The following is a 6,345-nucleotide window of genomic DNA, read 5'->3' as shown; positions in this document are numbered from 1 at the left end:
TGCTTGTGAAAAAAACAGAATATAAACCTCTGGTACTGCCCTGTTGCTCAGTGAAAGTGAAATCAGTTGTCTGTGCTTTCAGAAGTAGATGAAATGTGTGCTGTGGCCTTCTTAATTAACATCATTTCTTCTGTATGTATTTGAAGCAGACTCCCAATCTGCTATTTTGGACTATAATTATAATCATCCTTGCATATTGACTGTACTCACTGGGGACAATGGAATTAGTTAAAAAGACAAAAGGAGTAAATTATGGTTAAATACTGATCTGATTTAAAATATTCAGGTGAAAGTTTCTCTGCAAAATATTCCTATAACTGCAAACTAAGTTGAAATATTACAGGACTGCAAGATCACAGGGTGAACAGAAACCACTGTCCTATCCTAATTTGCATCCAATCAATTTAAAGCCCTTAGTTTGTAAAAAAAAAAAAAAAAAAAAATCACAGCTCACTTACAAATAAGGTATTTTATTTTCTTCAACTGAATGTATGCACTATCACAATCTCTTACTTAATTTTTACTAAAATATTTCAAATGAAGTTTTACACACTTATCAAAAAATCTGCTTACATTTTCTCTCCTCCCCACCCGCCCCATCCCAACTTCACAAAAGCAAGGTGATTCAAAGGTATAAACGTGTGTGCTAAGATCTAAAGACATTGCTTATATATACATGAGCAGAGGTACTAATTTATTCCAGTTCTTTTAGTCAGTCATATACAGAAAATATAGCGGGGCTGTAAGATCACAGGTTGAGCAGAAATCATAATTTCATACTGATTTCCAAAAGCAGCACAATTTTTCCCCACTTTATGAAAAATATACAATTTTATCACTTTACAGTCATGCATTTTGAAAAAGATCAGTAGTACTTCTCCCACCTTGTTTCTAAAAAGGTAAAAGGTCACTTTAAAACACTGATTTATCGCTATCATTTGACTAAAAAAAAAAGTGCCGTTCTGAAACAAGGTTGTGCTCTTCCTCACAAAGGTACAGGGAGTCTGCCATTTCACAATTTTCCTCCGACTTGCAAATGTTAAAATGTTACCCATTTTTTTCAAAATAAAAGGAGGGTAGAGGATGGAAAACCGTGAATTTTGTTCGGATGTTTCAGAGCAGTTGCAACTCAAAACTGAATGCTCACGAATTTCTGGGGTATAAAATTTGGTCCCAGCTTTCTGAAGCAGGTTGTAGCTTTGAGCTATCATTTTTAAAATTTGTAGCAGGGGTGTGGGCTGTCCATTCAGCTGAAGAGCAAGATTTACACCCCAAAACACACACTTCGGAGCACAGTGTGCAATGTTTATTTTTGCTGTTTTTGACAACTGAAACTTTAGCACCCAAGTCATACTGCAAAGTCGTTGAGTGACATTTCCCACCCGCTTCCCAATCCCCAAGGAAGACACTGGCTTTAGCTCAGGTTGAGCTAAATACAAAGCAGCAATTAACAAAAAAAAATTTACATATAGCATTACATCTGTAAACTCCACAATGCATATCTTGCATTTGAGTGTACCTTATGCTTTCATCTATGAAAACATAGACTATCTTTTTGTTGCAAAGAAAAAAATAACCTATATAATTAGAAGTACTTGGGAGCAGGGGGAATTATTTGATTGAATAGGGCTAATTATAATAATATGGTTTGTGCAATATCCACTATAGCGAGTTTACTAAGTCCTGGATGTCTTCTCATTTTCAGATTGCTTGGGGGTGAAGGTAGCGTCCATGGCATTTATTGGTTTCATGGCCAACACTTCATCCTTGTTGTGTTTTTAAAGTTTGAATTTTACCCAATGAAATAAAATGCAATGCAAGTAAGTGTTTTCCTTTGGCTTGCCAGCTCCCCCGTCATTCAACAAGCTGAAAGAAAAATCCAGCCCACCCAAACATCTGGAGTGGGATCCATAAGGGCCTGAACTATACACCCAAACACTACTCATCAAATTTGCAGATGACACCAAACTGGGAGGGGTAGCTCATGCCACAGAAGACAGAATCAGAATTCGAAATGACCTCAACAGAACTGGGCCCAAGCTGCAAAATGTTATTTCAATAGGGGCAACTGTAAGGTTCTGCACTTAGGCAGGAAGAACCAGATGCACAAATATAAGATGGGTGACACCTGGCTTACTAGCAGTACATGTGAAAAGGATCTAGGGGTCTTGGTGGACCACAAGCCCAACATGAGTCAACAGTGTGATGCAGCAGCAGCAGCAAAAAAAAGCTAATGCTATTCTAGGCTGCATCAACAGAAGTATAGTGTCCAGATCAAGGGAAGTAATAGTACCACTCTATTCTGCCTTGGTCAGACCACACCTGGAATCCTGTGTTCAATTTTGGGCACCACAATTTAAGAAGAATGTTACACGGGGGAACGTGCAAGAGGTGGGCAACCAAGATGACCAAGGGTATGGAAACTGCAGAGCGCTTGAAGGAGCTGGGTATGTCTACCCTGGAAAAGAGGAGACTGAGAGGAGATATGATAGCCATCTTCAAATATCTTAAGGGCTGTCACATGGAAGAGGGAACAAGCTTTGAGGGTAGGACTCGAACCAATGGCTTCAAGTTACAAGAAAGGAGATTCCGACTAAACATCAGGAAGAACTTTCTAACAGTAAGAGCTGTTCAGACAGTGGAATGGTCTCCCTCGGGAGGTTGTGGGCTCTCCTTCCTTGGAGGCTTTTAATCAGAGGTTGGATAGCCATCTGTCATGGATGCTTTAGCTGAGATTCCTGCATTGCAGGATGTTGACCCTTAGGGTCCTTTCCAACTCTAAGATTCTATTATTCTGTCCCAACTGCCTGGACTTGTCATTCCAACTGCAACTCCATACTCTCTTGGATGGCTTCTGACTTCCAAGGCTACACACAAGTATGTGCACCTTATGCAGAAAGCCCCATAGTATACATAAGAAACTCCACAACAGCTATGTATTTCGTGCCTTTCCTCTGTGGAGCTCAACACAGCATCTTCCAGACAATGGCCAGGTCAAGACCTGCGTAGCTGCTGCCTGGCTGAAGCATCATAAGCCATCAAACCATGCCCAGAGCTCATTATAGCTTCCTTCCTGCTGAATGCTTTATAACTTCTTACATGTCAGGAGAGGGCTACATGAGATCATTAAATCCTTACTGGCTAGTTTCACATTTCTCTTGAGCAGGGCACACTTCTGTATGAACAACTGCCTAAATCTATCAGTACCATAGGTCCCATGATGGAATAAATATCACAGCCCATAAATTCTGCTGCTTAATACTTTAAAAAGCTTCTTGTTACTCCAGAGGCTGGCCACTATTAGATCTGTTCAGCAAATAGGTGGATAAAAGCAGGGCTACATAAATCTCCCCCCCCCAAAAAAAAACATCAGAAAAAAGTAAAAACCGTTACTTGTGGCTTGCAGAACAGATTATGTCCTTTGCTACTTTCTTGTTCGGATTCATAAGAGTGGAAAGGAGAGGAGAGGGATCAGTGGGAAATAATACCAACTCAATAAAAACAGAAGACTTGCAAATCTAGCAGTGTGTAAATTAATATAGAATATTGTAGAAGAGAACTAAGGTTGGAGAGAGACAACAGTTGTTTCAGCATAGACGATGGTTTTTTCAGAGGCACCTGGTCCAACTTCCTGCAGACACAGGAAATCGGCCACTACAGCATCCCTGACAGGTAGCCCATCCAGCCTCTGCTCAAAAACCTCAAAAAAGGGGGGAGTCCATCACCCTCCAAAGTAGTCTGCCCCCCCTGTCAAAAGGCTTACACTGTCTCTGCCTTATCACTTCTAACTCTTTCCACCATGGCTGTTTCCAGTCTAATTGGACCAACATGTAGGCTGTGGGACAGGATTAGTTTTAAGCGAAATTCTCATACTACAGTCGTACCTCGGCTCCCGAACGCCTTGGGAGTCAAACGTTCCAGCTCCTGAACGTTATTTCGGAAGCCGAACGTCTGACAGGGCTCCCGCGGCTTCCTATTGGCTGCAGGAGCTTCCTGCAGCTAATCAGAAGCTGCGCTTTGGAAGTCGAATGTTTCGGAAGTCGAACGGACTTCCAGAACAGATTCTGTTCAACTTCCGAGGTATGACTGTATGTCAGAGTTGGCCTTGTTTGGTTGTGTACAGAGAAGGGAGGAGGACCAGTTAAGCATCACCTTCTATGTTCAGTGGACTACCTCGGTTTACGAACTTAATTCATTTCGGAGGTCCGTTCTGAACCCGAAACCGTTCTTCACCTGAGGCGCGCTTTCGCTGATGGGGCCTCCCGCTGCCACCATTCTGAACCCGGGGCAAAGTTCTCAACCCGGAGCAACTACTTACAGGATAGCTGAGTTTGTAACCCGAAGCGTTTGTAACCCGAGGTACCACTGTACTGAGAACCTTCTATTCGTTGCAGTAAGATGTCTTATTTCTAGGACCCACTGTATTCTTCCAATTGAAGATCAATTTAATCTGATTTTAATATTGCATTATTATATTGTTACAACCTGCCCTGGGACCATAAGGTGAAGGATGGATAAGTATTATTATTATTATTATTATTATTATTATTATTATTATTATTATTATTACCACTACTACTACTACTACTACTTGCAGGTTGGAGAGCCAGAATGGACAGAAAAGTCTAGAGGCCCATTCACATTTTGCATAGCGGTGGTCCTGTTTGCTGTATTTTTCCTGGCATTTGCTACAGGGATCAATAAAAAGGAAGACATGTCTGTAAAAACATAGTTGGCCAGTGCCTAGGTAGGAGTTGCAACCAGCTGCATCGCTGTTGCAAATGACCACATCTTGTTTCCAAGTGTCAGGACACTTTTCTTTCTCATTTGCCTCTATGCACCCACCTCAGCCATTTTCCGTGTACATGCGGGGGATCTCAACTGTCAGATCTCAGCTCGGGATCTCAGCTGACCTGGGCCATCCCTGAGCCTCTTGTCCATTCTAAGCTATCCAGATTCCTTAACTGCTCCACCTGTACTGACCATACATGCTTGCACATCTGAGCTTCTCACATTCACCATTTTCACTTAAAAAGAATGTACCGGTGGGTGCGTTTTTTTAAAGAACACAACAGGCAAAGTGTCCTCTTAAGCTGTCTGTGGTTTCATTCCCAGCAGGGGGACCAATTTGCTCTCTTGGACTTTGGCTCACATGAGAAACGGGTTCCGAAAGCCTGAACTACAACAGACCTGAAAATGGTTTGGGTCAGTTGGGGCCTATTTAAATGGATGAGGGGGATTTTACAGGTATGGAGAGGGCACAGGGGCATAAATATTTCTGGTATTACAGTTTTCATTAAGTGAATGGTCACCTGAGTAGGTTAAGGGCTTTTTTTTGAAGAGAATGCCTGGAAAAAAGCCTTGGGTTCCAATCCTCATTCAGGAAGAAAAAGGGGGGGGGACAATGGGGAGATTATCACTGTTATATCTGCCTGTGGTGAGAAGAACAAGGAAGGAGGGAGGCTGTGGTGTGAGTTCAAGGCCCCACCTGATCTCTCCTTGGGATAATTCCCAGGGGTGCTTCCAGGTGACCTGTTTATTGAGTATTCATTCACTCTGACTTGTCAACACTGGCATTTATTTTGATTTGTTTCCAGGGAGGTTAGATGATGATGCTTCAAAACAAGTGTTTTCCCACACTGTCCAGAACATGTCCCCATCACATTCCTTACCGCAAACAGCATCATCTTTTGAGGAAGTGAGTTTGTTTGACGCACAAGACCTCACCATCTTGCACGACCTAAATTTGCTGGTTTGCAACTGAATCCCAGAAACAGTCTGGACGCCCCAGGTCATAAACAACATCCAAATAGGCCCAGTACCTGGGTATGGGAAGGATGTGCAAAGCCAAGACAGGCTGGGACATATTCAAGTGGAAATGCGAATGGAGATGTATACTGGGAAGACTGACGCAAATCTTTTCGGTTTACCTCTTGGCTGCAGATCTATGCGGGTCCTCAATAAGAACAAACCCTGAATAGTGCCATCCTATAGAAACAGACCTAAAAAACGGAAATATCTAGCAGCACAATAGCCAAAATTCTTTCTGAGACCAGTCTGCAACGGCTGAAGGTTTGGCAACTTCAGGGTAATGGGAAAATGCAAATATCTGAAGAGTGAGCATTAGCCCCCCCAAATCTCCATTTGTGTCCGTTATTTTACACAAGTGGGATTTCGTAGCCGGCCAGTGAGTTGTTATGCTTTCTCGGGGAGAGCCAACATGGTGCCATTGGGACTACAACTCCCAGCAGCCTTAGCCAGTGTTCAGGGTGATGGGCTTTGTATTCTAGCTGGCTCTGCCTGCGCTATGCAATTTGAGGAGATGTACGAAGAAATGCGATGAAA

The sequence above is a fragment of the Lacerta agilis genome, chromosome 1, assembly GCF_009819535.1.
Source record: "Lacerta agilis isolate rLacAgi1 chromosome 1, rLacAgi1.pri, whole genome shotgun sequence".
NCBI classification, from domain to species: domain Eukaryota; kingdom Metazoa; phylum Chordata; class Lepidosauria; order Squamata; family Lacertidae; genus Lacerta; species Lacerta agilis.
This window is presented reverse-complemented; position numbering follows the sequence as displayed.